The sequence below is a fragment of the Pongo pygmaeus genome, chromosome 9 (genome assembly GCF_028885625.2).
Source record: "Pongo pygmaeus isolate AG05252 chromosome 9, NHGRI_mPonPyg2-v2.0_pri, whole genome shotgun sequence".
In the NCBI taxonomy this organism is placed as follows: domain Eukaryota; kingdom Metazoa; phylum Chordata; class Mammalia; order Primates; family Hominidae; genus Pongo; species Pongo pygmaeus.
This window is the reverse complement of record NC_072382.2, coordinates 123,634,898-123,651,342: the sequence shown is the minus strand read 5'-3', so window position 1 is coordinate 123,651,342 and position 16,445 is coordinate 123,634,898. Positions and strand designations below refer to the sequence as shown.

The window sequence follows — 16,445 nt, the reverse complement described above, 5'->3', positions numbered from 1 at the left end:
TTAGGTAAATGGGTGCTGGAGCTACTGTTATCCAATAGGACCACAGGATCCAAAGAGTTAATGTTCCTGTTAAGAACCTACTTTTCTAAAAACTACCCGTTTTTGAGTGCTGAGTCCTGAACCTGGCAAATTATTTTATTTAATCCTCACAAGAAGTCTAAAAGGTAGATTCTATTATTGTTGTTTCTCTTGTTTTTATTATTGTTATTTTATAGGTGAGAAACTCAGGAGTAAGCAATTTGTCCAAGAGGGCACAGCGGGTGAGTGGAAAAGGCACAATTTGGCTCTAGGTCTGTAGGACTCTGAAGCCCTGTGGTTAGCCACTGGTGTAACCCGGCATCGACTTTTCCCCGGGTCTCATATGCAAGGGCAGATGGCTACGCCTTCAGGCAGCTTTTTCAGTCCTGGACTGATTCCTACACATGGTTCCTTCTTTTCTTCCTGCAGGCCTCAGAGGCTGTCAGCTGTCTCTTTCCTCCCTTTTTAAAACATACCTCTATCCAAGGCTGGCAGAGGGCCAGGGCATCGTCTCCTTGGCTCCGCCTCTGCTACTTTTGCTCCAAAGGGAGCACCATCCCAGGAAAAAGACAACGGGAGCCAAGAGGTTTCAGTCTCCCTCAGATTTTTATAGCCAGTGATCTAGCAAATAGAGATCCTGACTTCCTATTTTTAAATTTGTATTGTTTTTAGTGATTTCCTTTCTAGATGGTGTCTTGAGCTCTCTGTTAATTGACTTGGCTGCTTATACTGCATGAGAGCTGAGAGTGATACAGCTTGAAAGAATTGCTAAGATGTGAGATTCTTAGGCCTGGCCTAAACCTCCTTTATAATCTTTGCCCCAAGTACTTCTGCATTTCTTCATTTCTTCATTTCTTTGCATCTGTTCAGCTTCTCCAAGAACACTTCTATTCCAGGCATGGGGCTTCAAACTTCAGCTTTGCAGATGCTTTCCCATACTCAGAGCAATCTCCTCGGCCCAGATGCCAATGTCCTGTATTCTGCTGGTTTGCCAGCAGACGCCAACCCTGCCTCTACCTGCCTTTACTGTCCACGATTATCTAGGAAACATCCTTTTCCACAAACAGCCTCTGAGCTTTGCCACCTTGTTTCACAGTCACCCTTCAAACTTCTTTAAAAAAAAAATTTCTCTATCTAGAATTCTTTGACACTGTTTTCCTGGTTTCCCAAACTCTGTGGTTTCTCCTTTAACTTATTTTCCCACCACTGCTGAAAATGTAAACCCCACTGCTCAGTCCTTTCTTTCTGCTCTTCAGCTTTTACATTAACTGCCCTCAAGAGTTTATCCAGGCTCATGGTTTCAATTACCATTGCAATAATGATTCACACATTTCCAAACCTAGGTACTCTCTGCTCTCTTCTTTATTCCAAATAGCTTCCTATGGGAAATTTCTATGCAAAGATTCTACCATGATCTCAACTTACTATGCCTAAACTTCCCATTTCTCTCTTTCCCATTCTTCCAGGCTCACTGGTTTCAGCTTAAACATGTTCTCTCCCATTAAATTTACTCATTTATCCATTTATTCATCCACCCACTCAGTTATTCATTCACTGATTCAGTAAACATTTATGAAGCTCCTATTCTGTCAGGTTCTGGGCAAAGCACTGAAGATACAAAAGTAAATGGCAGATCTTGAATTTCTAATGTTGAAGATCCTCCATCAATCAACGTCATTCCCTATACAACCTTTCTTCTTATGGTTTCCAACCACACTAAGGGCTTCAGTCAAACTGGTCTCCTATCCTTCACACGAACATGTCCTTTCCTTACCTTTACGCCTTTGTTGTTGTTGTTTTTCCCACCTAGAATAACTTTCTCCAATCTTTTGCCACCTAAAATCAACATCTCGTAGGATTTTGTCATTCAATGGTTCCTTTCTTCTATTGTGATCACAGGCAGTAGGAGGGCATGGCAGAGAACGTTTGAGTAACAGAAAAGTCTTAGAATCCTTTACCAAAGTTGTCATAAGCAAGCGTATATTTTCATATATTTTCTCAGAATAATATTGATTCATTCATTTACTCATTCATCTAATCATTCACTTCTGAGCTCTGTGGAAAAAGGCATGGGCTTCCTGAGTACATAAGGCCAGTGCCTGGGTGACTGTCCATGCCACTGCTCACCATGGACCCTGGGTATGACCCAGGGTCTTAAGCCAACCACACACAACTCCCACTTCACAGCCAACTGCAGGGAAGTGGGACAGGCAAAGGATGTGTTACAGACTTTGGCCCAAGCCAAGATGTTTGTAAACTAAGTGCCGGGAAAGAAAGTTGGGAGGCACAAAAGAAATATAGTTATATTCTCCCAGCTTTGAAAAACTCTTACATGGCCTTTGAGAGATTGAATGAGTGCAGAAGCCTCAATCCATTCATTTTTAAAAAATTTGATGCATACTAAGTGCCTACTAAGTGCCATTCACTCTGCTAAGTTCTAGGGATACCATGGTGAGTAATAACTGCAGAAAAGCTACAACACAAGCAGAAGTCAGCTCTTTCCCAAACAGATCCCTCTTCCCAGAGCCTTCTCTCTAGGCCTCTTAACATTCTGATGTAAAGGCAATCCCATTTTACACAGATGGATATGCTGAGGCCTAGTATAACTGACTTTTCAAGTTCACGTTGGGAGTTAAACACTATCAGAATAAGAATCTTGAGCTGTAGGCTTTTTCATGGGTATTGCCTCCCTCCTCCTCATTCTGTCCCATGTCACATCCTCAGGTGAGTGGAGCTGGGTGCTGGGGTATGGTCACAAGGGTCTTTGGTGTTGACCTATGCCCTAGAGCAGGAATGTCCAATCTTTTGTCTTCCCTGGGCCACATTGGAAGAAGAATTGTCTTGGGCCATACATAAAATACACTAACAATAGCTGATGAGAAAAAAAATCAGAAAAGAAACTCATAATGTTTTAAGAAAGTTTATGAATTTGTGTTGAGCTGCATTCAAAGCCATCCTGGGCTGCATGTGGTCCATGGGCTGTGGGTTGGACAAGCTTGTCCTAAAGGATAAAGCCATTAATCTTGCCACTATTGACCTGATAGCCTTGAAATTGGATATCCCCCATTCGTGTAGCAAATGTCCTTGGAATACCATGTAGAACAGACACTTCTGACCATCACACCTTCTTTCAAGCTGTGACTCCATAGCTTTTCCTGTGTTGGATGGATGTGTGAATAGATTATCATTCATCTGCTAGTTCCCTGCAGATTAATGTTTAGGCCACATTCTTTTTAAAATTTTCAAAGAAATGGTTTCTTCATGATGTCATATATGTAGAGATTTGTTATCAGGAGTCACTATTTTCTTAAGTTCACTTCACTTAAATCTAAATCTAAATCATGCTATACATCCACAATGGGCCATAGCAGAGGACATTATCTTTTGCTACCACTTGGTAACACAGGCAGAACTTAAGGACAAGAGCAGAGCTCTGGTTCTGGTTTAATTAGAGCCCTGGCAGTCTCACCTAGAACTCAGGTGGGACCGCCAAAGGGAGGAATAGTAACTATCAAAATGACCTTTTTCTTCCAGACCCAGCCTCAGCTGCATGGGGAAAGCAGTTGCCCTGTCATTTGGACCTGCATAGATGGGACCCAGGTCTCTGTCATTTATAGTAGACTAAGGCATAGGAAGGCTGGTGAAAGGCACGGCACTAGAAGGCTGGAGAATCTAGCTCCAGTTAACATCCTTAGATCTCTTCCACCTACTCTGTGCCTCCCTCCACCCCATCCTCCTCTCTAGGACTGGCCCCAGGAGAGAAAGCCCACACCTGGACTTGGGCTAGGCAGAGAGCTCTCAGATGAGACTAGTAGGCTCCAACCAGTTTTTAACTCCAGCTTCCAAATCTTCCTCCTCTTCCACTCTGATCCATAACCCATGTCTCAGAGAGTGGGAATGATGTTAAGAGTCTTCATTTCACTTCTTTCAATTGGGTAAATAGATTTGTTAACACAGTGAAGAATTACCAGTAAATGAATTAGCTTAATTTGTTTAAGTGCCGATCATAGACGAAACATCATGTACCCATCATTTTAAGGTATTGATATAAACAAGAGATCAAGTCAAACAAAGGCCATGAATTCAGTGCTGCATGAAGGACAAGTTAATTTAAACGCGAAGCAATCAATTCAACATGGTGCTAGCTGCCATGAGGGATAATGAAAGCACAGTTCCCTGTCTTCAAGGAGCTTTGAGTCAAATGCAGGAGTCCAGACATTCATGGCAATTAGGAAAAAAAACAAAGATACTACAGATTCAAAACAAAATATATGGAATAAACCAGCCTTTTCAGGTAGAAAAATTTCTTTTCAAATGATAGATTTTGATTTGGGTATATTAATATGTAAAATCACCAGAGGCATTTATTAAATCAGAAAACTATATACAGCCAACATTTTTAAAAATTTTAATATCTAAATTATAAATCATAAGTTATTCAATATCTCAGAGATTATCTAAATTATAAATCATAAGTTATTCAATATCTCAGAGATAAGGACTGTTACTATTTTGGTATATGTCTATTTAGAATCATTTTTGTTCAAATAATTGTCATTTTAAATAAAACAAGTCCACATCATAATACAGTTTTTAACTTATTTACATTTAACAATATATTATGAACAAAAATCAAAATATGGTTACAAACTGTAGATGATACAAAGCCAGGGAGGATAGCTGGTGGGAAAGAATCACAGTCTAGAAGAATCTAGAAAGATCTTGGCAGCACAGTAGGAGGGCCAAGCTAAAAAGATTAAACAGGGATACTTTTAAAGTCCTGAACTTAAATTGAAGAACTTTAGGTCTTAGTTGCCTGTGAATATTTCTTGGCTTTCAGAGTATTATTGGAACCTAGGCTGTCTCAACAAAAGCCTGGTGTCCGTAAGAGGAGGGGAACATCTCTCTTTAGGTTGTGCTGGTCTGACCATATACTGAATTCTACACTCAGTTTTATGACCAGTGTTGGTCAAGAGGACAATAAGCAAGATGAAAACTATGTCAAATGAGTCATAATTGCAACAACTAGAAGTGCTTAGCTGGAAAAGAAGAGACTTTGGGCTGTGTGTGTGTGAATTCTTGTACACACGTGCGAAGAGATTTGATGTATTCTACGTAACTTTAGAGGGCAAAAATAGTTGGACGACTCTGAGATAATCCTCACAGCATCTTAGGAGAAATAATTATATAAACATCTGAGCTGTCCAACAATGGACCAGACTGCCTTTGTGGTGAGGAGTTCCCCTTTCTTGAAAATACTTAAGCATAGGTAGAGAGTGTACCAGAGGTTCATGCCACTGGACTTGAAGAATCCTGTGGTCCCTCCCAACTCTAAAGATTGTAAGACAAGATGAAATAATGTCACCAAACCAAATAAATAACTTACACTTGATTTGTGGATTTGTGCATGTGTGTATGTTTGAGTACAGTTGACCCTTGAACAATATGGGAATTAGTGTTGCTCACTAACACTAATGCTCCATTGAAAATCCAACATGTAATTTTGACTCCCTCAAAACTCAACTACTAATAGCCTGCTGCTGAATGGAAGCCTTACTGATCACATAAATAGTCGATTAACACATATTTTGTATGTTACATGTATTATATACTGTATTCTTACAATTAAAGTAAGCTAAGGAAAAATGTTATTAAGAAAGTCATAAGGAAGAAAAAATGTACTTACTATTCATTGATCCAAGTGGAGGTGGGTCATCATAAAGGTTTTTATACTCATAGTTTCATGCTGAGTAGGCTGAGGAGGAAGAGGAAGAGTTGGGGTTGGTCTTGCTGTCTTAAGAATGGCAGAAGCACAGGAGGTGGAGGACGTGGAAGGAAGGGCAGGAGAGGCAAGCACACTCAATATAACTTACATTGAAAAAAGTCCACATATAACTGAACTTGTGCAGTTCAAAAGTGTGTTGTTAAAATACAAAGTGTATATGGATGTTTAAATTATCTACACTTTCAAATACTTGCATCTAGGGAACTTTCTTTTAAAAATATATCTTGAGCTTAAATCTAAAATCAGTTGCCTGCCTACTTCTCCAAGATGTAGAGGAGAAAAACAGACTGAGCTTGAATTCCAGTTGCCCTTTATCCTAGCAGTACGACCTTGAGAAACAAGGGTAAACTTTGAGTCTTATCACACTTATTTCAAAAATAAGGAAAAAACAGAGAATCAAAGGAGCATTGTGAAGATTAAGTGACTTATGCTATCACACTGCCTGATGCATATCAGGTACTTAATACATAGTAATTATTATTATTATTATCATACTGGCCTTTGTCATCCTCTTTCTTTCTCCCCTTTCTCCCCAGTGTCTCTTCTCACTCTCCAACTTTATCTTTCAAGTCACTGTTGGCTTATGTCTGTGTCAATATTCATCTGTCTCATCTCTCCTATAATTCTGCAAGTGGTGTTTAATGAAGATTAGAATGACAAGGGTGTGTGGAGTATAAACTATAAACACAATGGTACAAGAGAAAAAAGTGAAGGAAGAGAGTGCCAGAGAAGCAGAACAGGCCAGCTCTTTCCCCACCTCCAATCCCTGTGTCTTTTCCCCACCTCCCTACCCCCCAAAAAAGAGAAACAGGAAAGAAGGCCAGTGGAGAAAAAGATACTGTCAAAAGAACAGAAGTGGAAACATTGGATCAAGGCAGGATCTCACACTGGAAGGGGCCAGAAGGAAGTGAGAAGCAACAGACAAATCGCCGGGTCCAGAGTGAGTGGAATGAAACAGATAGATGGTCTTAAAAAGAGATAACTAACGAGTCTCCGATAACTTTAATTTTCTGGGCCTTGGTGAGCTCTGCCTAATCTTCAATTAAATGGAAATATAAATAGCTGAGAAAGAAGCCAGTGGATGGGAACTGACATAATGGACTATATTGACTCTCTGAGAGATATAAGGAATCTTCTTAAAAGCATAATGTTTTACACGATCATTTGTCAGGCTTCCTCTGGGTGAATGATCTCCTTTGAGGGAGGTAAGTGGATTGGCTAATCTTAGTGTTTTGTTTAAAGTGAACCCTGCATTGTGCTAGAAATCTGTTCACTTTACTGAGCAGACAGGGAGAGGGAAGGAACACAAACATGCCCACCGCTCTTTCTTTCTCCTGAGGGATCTGATTAGCTGATTGCCCAACTGAAGATCCAGCATCCACTTTTCTCCACCTGCCATGTGGCTCTTTAACTCATCACCTTCTCCATCAGGGCCCTTGTTTGAAGGTAATCATTCTTATCTTCCTGCTCTCACAGGATGGAAATAATCTACAGACCATCTAAGCATGTACCCCATGGATACCACCTCCTCCCTCCACTCCAATTGTCTACCCATAGAAATACCCTTAGCTCCATGACTTGCCTCTTCTATCTCTGTACTTAGTGCTGGGAGAGTCCCTGACTCCCGGCCTACAGTAATCCTCCTCTCTCTCTCATTATTCTCTTCACTAACAGTTCTCCAGCTTGTCAAAAAACCAAAATGCAAAGGTCCAGGCAGAATTTCCAGGAACAGGGCCTGAGGATCTGTAGTTTCACAAGTTCATGGTTGATTTTAATGCACAAAACAGTTTGAGAACCACAGGGTTTTGTGTGATTTGTTTAGGACTTAATCTACATTGCCATGTCTTGTATGTTAATTTTTCACAAGTTGGGTCTAGCCTCCAAAAGTGAACTGTGATTTCCTTCTTGATATTCCCCTTCCCTTGCACATTGAGAGGTGCTCAGAAAATGTCTGCTGGAGATGATGCTAGGATAATTTGGGTTTTGGTGTTAATTTTAATAGCAGCAGGTTGAGGACATGCTGGTTTTGCACAACTCTATCTTACTAACATCACGAAGCCTACCGATCCCTAAGCACTCAGCCCTTGAAGATTTGTCCTTGGGATTGGAATTTTTAGAAACTTCCCATCCAGCATTCCCTCCCAGCTTGTCCATCCTCCCCACATCTAATACAATAATGCTAATGCGCTCTCACTACCAACAGCAACTTACTCCCTGAGGAGGAAAAAAAATCACCAGGTGACCATTGAACAGACCCTAGAGATAAAAACTCGTTATCTGAGGAATTTAGAAGGAAGCAAAGACCACCTGGTGACTCTCAAAACAGGCCATCGGAGGAGGTGGAGGCAAAACTCCTTATCTGGGGAAAATGAGAAGTAATTAGACTTCCGTATTATCCAAAGCAAGCATCTCACTCCAGATTTCTTCCCACCCCCTCCGCCAAAAAAATTTATAAGTAACTAAAATTTCTATATGTCTCTGGAATGCCATGCAGAAACTCATTTTACAACCCTAAGTTCCCACTTTAAGGTCCATAAATACCCCTAAGGAAAACTGCAGGTCAACGCTCGGTCCTCTGGCTGAGGCACCCCGCTGCACTCTTCTGCAGCATTCTTTCTTTCTAATAAACTTTCCTTTTTCAAACCTATACTGTTGTCAGTAGATTCTTTTAACCAACCTGTGAGTCAACCACTTTCCAATGCCAGGGCTCTGACACCTTGCCTGGCACTCCCAGTGCTTCTGATACTACCGCAGTGAAATGATTTTTGGGGGTCACAATTATCATATGACAAAAGTTTTCATCTAAGTTCTTCATTCTCTCCTATCACTTCATCTCCCAAGAGAAGAGAAATCTAGAGACAGAGGAGAGAGACAAAGGTTCTGAAGCAGATAAAAAGCTGTCTTTGGTTAGAAACTGTGACGATCCATTTTATCTCAACTTGACTGATCTAAGAGGTGCCCAGGCAGTGGGTAAAACATTATTTCTAGGTGTGTCTGTGAGGCTGTTTCCAGACAATATTAGCATTTGAATCAGTGGACCAAGTGAGGAAGATCTGCCCTTACCAATGTGGGTGGGCATCCTCCAATCCATCGGAGGCCTGAACGGAACAAAAAGATGGAGGAGTGGATTTTCTCTCACACTTCTTAAGCTGAGCCATTCATCTTCTCCTCCCCTCAGATAGCAGAGATCCTGTTTCTCAGGCCTTTGGACTCCAAAGCTTATGCCGTCGGCTCTTATGGTTCTCAAGCTTGTAGACAGCATATTGTGGGACTTCTCACCCATCATAATGGTGTGAGCCAATTCCTGTAATAAATCTCCTCTTTATCTATCAATCAATCAATCTATCTTTCTATCTAATTTATCATCTTCTATCTATCTAATCTATTTTCTATCTCATTTATCGATCTTCTATCTTTCTATTTGTCTGTCTATTGATATCTATCTATCTATATCTATCTACCTATCTCCCATTGGTTATTTCTCTGGAGGACTCTGACTAATACAAAAACATACCAGATATCTCCAGTAAAGTGACCAAAATGGTGGATCATGTAAACCCATGAAGAAAGGGGACACATTGTGTTGGAAAATAATTAATTCTTAGGTCATATTCATATACATTTTCATTTTATGAATGGGGGTAAATAATTTCAAGGTAATTCGAGATGTATTAAAAGCAGTCTCAAAGTCTGAACTGACAATATTAAACGTGTTTCAGTGAGAACATAAGATGTTTACTTGTGTACAAAGTGTTTTCTGTCTGACTCACACTTTCACTCAGACTGTGGCTCCACCGTAAATAAGAACACTTCCCTACAAGTCCTTCTGGACCCAAGCGACAGCAAAGTTACAAAATGCAAGAGTCGATTTTCTCTTTCACTTTCTTGTCACTTAATTCCTATTTTCAGTAGACCGAAAGGCTGGTGGCTACTTACAATTAATGTAGTTTCAGTATAAAAATTCTTACCAGTTGACCCAAGGGTTTACTTCTAGGATCCGGGTGAACCACCATCTACGAAAGTTTACCAGCTCTAAATCCTACCCATGCTGAATTGAGTCCAGTGCCAATCTTAACAAATACGAGTGCACACTCCCTGTTCATTCTTTGCTTCTAAACCCTCAGATAAAGGCATGCCAATTTCTTCTCTTTCCTGCCCTCAATTTGCCATTTCTACTTCCAGTTCTGAAGATGCTCTTTTCGCCATCATTGTCCCTCTTTAAATTCTACCTGTATTTCAAAGCTTGGTTCCGGTAATATCTTTTTTACAGGACTTTCTCCAATAACTTATCCTCACACTGATCACCCAGTGTTCCTTTAAATAGAACATCACTGAGTCAACTACACAGGTTAACTCTCTGGTCTTTATTTCTGGTGTTTGTGCTTTGTCTCTTCAAGTAGATGCAAGTGTGTCTGGATTTTGAATTAGACAGGCACACCTTCCCACAGACTAGTTTTGTGACCTTGAGCAAGTTACTTCTCAACGCCTCAGTTTTCTCTCTATAAAATGGGGAGAATGTAACACCCCATAGAGAGTTACAGTGAGGACTGATCAAAGTAATTGTTCATTATATGGTAGATATTATTGATGTTAAACAGTCCCTTACAGAGGTGTCTGGCTCAATGTCACATTAACATGGCCTCACAGTCTACATGTAAGCCTCTAACTGGCATGACCTTTTTCTCCAGCACCCGATCGAGTCTGTAAGCTTTCTAGAAAATTCTTAAAGCTCATGGTAGAAGAAAGTTTTTTCTTACATACATGATACACAATATACACACACACTTACAAAATAGATATCCATATACATCGTCCTACTTTCTAAAATTAAATATTTAAAATGGAAACTTAAGTTGTCAAATAAAATGAAACTGGCTCCCAAGGAATACAGGCACATTACTTTGGTAACTCCCTGGACCTACCAAAAGTGCCATCCGGGCTGCTTGAGGAGTTATAATCCTGGAAATTTTATTACATACTTAACCATCACATGTAGACTTGGAACAAAAATCTTTAGTTGTTCACATCTAGCTTTATTTGTAGGCAGCCTAACAGATGTGAATTAAGGAGTAGCAGCCTCTGTCCAAAACACCTCACTCATTTGCTGTGGAAGTGCTAATGGAGAGTTACTCCTCTGTGATAAGGCTGCAGATATGTTTATTAGAGAAAAACCATCTATGGTGCTGTTAAGGACTGAATTATGCCCCCCTCCAATTCATATCTTGAAGCCCTAATCCCCAATATAACTGTGTTTGAAGATATGGCCTTTAAGGAGGTGATTAAGGTTAAATGAGGTCATATGAGTGGGGCCCTAATCCAATATGGCCCATGTCCTTATATAAGACAGACACCAGGAATGCGTATGCACAGAGAAAAGGCCATGTAAGGACACAGCAAAAAGGTGGCTGTTTGCACACCAAGAAGAGAGGCTTCAGAAGAACCGCACCCTGCTGGCAACTTGATCTTGAACTTCCAGCACCTAGAACTGTGAGAATATTAATTTCTGTTGTTGAAGCTAACAAGTCTGAAATGCCAAAAGACATGCATTCTCCATGTTAACGAAAGTGTCCTCAAATAGTGAGACTCCTGACCGTCACCACGGAAAGCAGCTGACAGCACTGAAACTCAAAACAGGCCAGTTTAGCTGGAAGAAGGGGCACTAAGAGTAGATGGGAAAGACTATTTCAGCATACAGACTGTTGTCAAGGGAAGACAGATGAGAACAAGGTGCTAGAGTGGGCGGCCCTGGGCAGTTCTTTCTTCCAGGGGCGGTGGAGCTTCTGCAAATGAGAGGGTTGGAGGCTGCAGGTTCAAGACAAGCCTTCTCTTGCAATGCACTCTGACCATGGCAGCATGGTACCAGGGGAATGAGCACTACCATAACCAGAAGGGCTGTGTCAGAATATCTATTCAGCTGCCTATCTCCACAGACCCTGAGCCATGCTGTCTGCAGTCTCTTCAAATGTTTAAGAAAAATACAGCCAGCAGAATTCCTGGGGATGGTGAGGTCAGGGCTTGAAGGGGTTCAGGACTCAGAGTATGGTGCTTGGAGAATATTTGAACTGTTTTCATTCCACCACTGCTTTTCCAAGCACATATAAACACCACCCACATGCCACTCCCATAAGATGATTCTGGTTTAGTAGTCCAGAGACCTGAGCTCAAGACCTATCTAAGGGCTGGGTGCAGTGGCTCATGCCTATAATCCCAGCACATTGGGAGGCCAAGGTGGGAGTATTTCTTGGACCCAGGAGTTCAAGACCCACCTGGGCAACATCACAAGACCTCGTCTCTACAAATAATAATAAAAATAAAAATTAACCAGGCAGGGTGGCATGCACCTGTCGTCCCAGCTACTCAGGAGGCTGAAGTGGGAGGATCGCTTGAGCCTGGGTGGTCTAGGCTGCAGTGAGCTATGATCACACCACTGCCCTCCAACCTGGACAACAGAGTGAGACTCAATCGCAAAAAAAAAAAAAAAAAGACATATATGTGAAACTCTTCTAAATTCATTGCTTTTAAAATACAACACTACAAGTTATCAATCTTGCAAGTCCAGGTTTCCTCCTTTTTAAATGTGCGGTAATTTTAGGTGGTGAGGTATACAGAGACCCCTAGGCCATAGCATGAATCTGTACTCTAATCTCTGCACCCCCTGCTCGCTCTGTGGCATTTGGCATCCGTGCCTCTTTCCTGTCTAGGTCTCAATTTCCTTGTCTATAAAGAATGGGGATAAACTTTATCATTTATAAAGTCCCTGCCAATTCCAGAGTTCTGGTGTGCTATTTTAAAAAAATCCTTGAGGGCAAAGTACAGAGCGTGTGTTTGCATGTGTGTGTGCACGCGTGCACGCTCTGCATCCTCTTAGCTCTGCAAGAGGTAGAATGGGCAAAGCAATTTGTTCACTAAAATGGCACAATCATTCTTGCTTTGATTTGTCTGACTATAGGAAGCACTCATCGCCACAGCAGCTCTACCCACACATTAAATATTACCAATCAGCAAAATGTGAAAATATACATGTGGAGTGGAGAAAAACCCACTCAGGGAGGATACTTAGAGAAGGTAGGTCCTAAATTGCAAATGCTAGGAAAAAAAAAAAAAGAAATCCACCCCACTTGCCCCTCTGGCTGCAGTGAAATGCCAGGGCACCACGCAGGCATCCTGAGAACTTGGAGCCACACAACAGGGTGCATTCAGTGCTCCAGAGCCATCCACTGCCCCACATGCTCTGGCGCCAAGATACAATGTACATGCCAGTCCCTGAATTACAGTCAACCTGAAGCAGCATCCGCCAAAGATTAAATCAAAATTTACCAGGTAAAACCCAAATGCAGTAAAGGTTCCAACAGGACAATGTGGAAAAGTGTATTAAAATGAAAAAAGAAGAGAAAAGTTTAGGGGAAAAAAAGGTTCAGCCAAAATAAGGCAGCCATTGGAATTTGCCAAGTGGCTCCTTTAATTAAGGACGGTCTTCTTAAATTACATTCATTTCTCTTACCCTTTTCAGGGCAGTCCAGGGTGAATAATATGTTTGTTTCTGGCTGAAGAGGTGCCAAGTTGAAGGCAGTTTTTGGTTAATAAAACTGGTCCATGCTATCAGCCAGAAATCTTGTCTACTTTTAGAAATCAAGAGAAACTAGTTTGATCTTGATCTTCAAGAATGACAGAACCTATTAATCCATAGCATTTTCATTTTAAAGCATATTCAGGACAAGTGAGAAGAGTAAATCGTATTTCACCCTGCTTTTCTGTTCCTTGAGCCTCCTTCTACCTGGCTTTACATGTACTAATATTTATGTTTAGCACAGCCTGTGCACAGATGCCAGGCAAGTCATTCCAGAAACTCTTTTAATTACTTTTTTCCCAACTCAGAAACTAGCAATCGTTTTCCATTATCTATAGACAAAAAAAAAAAAAAAAAAATCCCCATTCTTTATTTTTTAAAGATGGAAACTTACTGTATTTGCTCAGGCTGATCTCAAACCCCTAGGTTCAAGCGATCTTCCCATCTCAGCCTCCCGAAGTGCTGGGATTACAGGTATGACGCACTGTATCAGGCCAGAAATTTCCATTCTTGATTTTGACAGTTAGAAGTTTGAGCAGTCAATTGCTTTATCTCCTCTACCCTCATCACCCACCCCTAAAGCTTAGCCTTATTTATTCTCAACATGGCCCTTGGCGCCAAGCAGGCTCTCTTCTTCAATATCACCCACAATCACAGACTTACCCATCACTGTGCCCTTGTGGATGCTGGTTTCTATTTTATTTGTCCAATTCACTGCTTTACCCTCAACTCCTAGCAGAGGACCAGACATGTAGGAGGTACATAACAAGTATATGCTGCAAAAAAGAAAGAATGCAAAAGGAATAGACCATGGACTTAAAACCATTCCATTGCTTCCACCAGGCTGTATCTTAATTATCCCTATAAGGCCACTTCAAGTGCAGCCTGCTCCATGAATCCTTCAGCTGTCTATCACACACTAACATCTTCTGTCCTTTGAAGTTATGTAGACCTTACTAACCTGTTGAGGATGAATTTGACTGCTTCTTGTTTTTCTCACAGTGCCTAACCTACAGCGAGTCTCTCAGTGGGTTCCTCTAATTTTCCATTTGAAGAAAGAAAAGGAAGTCAGTATTTAAAAGACCCGGATGCTGTATTTCCCTTTCAGTGCTATCTAAGATGTTTTTTGTTTTTCTTAAATGATTTTCCTCTTCTTTTTCTTATTATTTTTTTTTTTTTAATTTTTTTTTTGAGACAGAGTCTCGCTCTTTCCCCCAGGCCGGACTGCAGTGGTGCGATCTCAGCTCACTGCAAGCTCCGCCTCCCAGGTTCACGCCATTCTCCTGCCTCAGCCTCCCAAGCAGCTGGGACTACAGGCGCCTGCCACCACGCCCAGCTAATTTTTTTGTATCTTTAGTAGAGACAGGGTTTCACCATGTTAGCCAGGGTGGTCTCGATCTCCTGACCTCGTGATCCGCCTGCCTCGGCCTCCCAAAGTGCTGGGATTACAGGCGTGAGCCACTGCGCCCGGCCTCCTCTTCTTTTTCTGATTTGTGTGATGTGGTCCTCATCTGCTCTCCTTTTGCTCTCTCTACTGTTCAGTGCTGCATTCAGAGGACAGGATTGGGACTAGATTGTCTTGGCTCACAGCCCAGATGTGGAATTTCCTAGCTCTGTGACCTTGGGCAAGTTACTTACCTTCTCTGAGTTCTCAGTTTTCTCATCATAGACTTGTTATGAAGGTTAAATAAATTAAACTGCTTTGAACATTGCCAGGTACATAAAATGCCAAATTCATATGACCTTTGATTATGCTCTAGCCACACTGGTCTTCTATTTCTTGAAACACACCATACACCTTTCTACTCCAGAACTTTCACATATGTTATTCCTCAGTACTTGAAATCATTTCCTTGCTCATTCTTTCCCTTCAGGTCTCATGTTAAATGGCACTTTGTTAGGGACGCCTTTCTTGACTTATATGCAGTCTAGGTTAGGTCTCTTCTAATTTGTTCCTAAAGCTCCCTAAATATCAGCATGACACTAGTCACATTCACAATTTTTTGTTCAAAGATCATTTCCCAGGTTAGACAAGACACTCCAAAGGCAAGAAGGGGATGTATCTGTCTTATTCATTCTTTTTTTTTTTTTTTTTTTTTTTTTTTTTGAGAAAAAGTCTCACTCTTGTCCCCCAGGCTGGAGTGTAATGGCGTGAACTGCAACCTCCACCTCCCAGGTTCAAGTGATTCTCCTGCCTCAGCCTCCCAAGTGGCTGGGATTATAGGCATGCGTGACCACGCCCAGCTAATTTTTGTATTTTTAGTAGAGACAGGGTTTCACCATGTTAGCCAGGCTAGTCTCGAACTCCTGACCTCAGGTGATCCACCCACCTCAGCCTCCCAAAGTGCTGGGATTACAGGTGTGAGCCACTGCGCCCAGCCTGTCTTATTCATTCTCGAACACAGAACACCTCACACAGAAATTACAAATACATATTTATTGGGTAAATGAATCAATGAACTATCATGGGGAAACTGGAAAAGATTCATAGGACAGTCCCAGACTTTGGAACAAGGTTGCATCTGACAATAAAATTATTAGATGCAAAATAAAGTAGATTAGATTGGCCACCTAGAGAGTAAACAGAAAATGGATAGCTGAGGAGATCGAGAAACACCCAAGCCCAGGCTAGGTTGATTGGAATGTGCTGGCCTTTAGCATTATTGCAAAACAGGGATGCAGAAATGTCAGCGGTGTGTTATATAACAAGTATTTTTGCCACCTGTAATAAATCATCATGGCACATATCCCAAAAGCTTTCCTCTCCAAAGGGAGCCTGGGATCCAAGTTGCCTGGATAATTTTAGCGGTGCCTCCCTTTGGTACATGTCTGAAGAACAATGGTTCTCCCATGTTGTTGCTTTATTCACTTCTTATTTGGCTGAGGGGGAGGGGAACAGAGTAGGGAGTTGAGGCAAGTAGGTCAGCAACACATGCCAAAAAGGACTAGAGATTAAAACACATGTTTATGGCTGGCAAAGGGCCCCTTCCCACAGTCTATCTTGAAAGTAGAAAATAGCTCACCATGAAATATTAAATAAGTGAACTTGCTACAAGCACCCACAGTACAGTTTCT

At 41.3% G+C, this 16,445-nt stretch overlaps 1 long non-coding RNA gene across 1 annotated transcript in view; it reads right to left on the bottom strand.

Moving 5' to 3' along the window:
• LOC134740285 (uncharacterized) overlaps positions 1-16,445 on the bottom strand; it is a 77,255-nt gene that overhangs the window by 19,558 nt on the left and 41,252 nt on the right. The window contains exon 5 of the long non-coding RNA XR_010127653.1: positions 5,705-5,773. This is a non-coding gene — a long non-coding RNA (uncharacterized LOC134740285). The remainder of the gene's footprint in view (positions 1-5,704; positions 5,774-16,445) is intronic.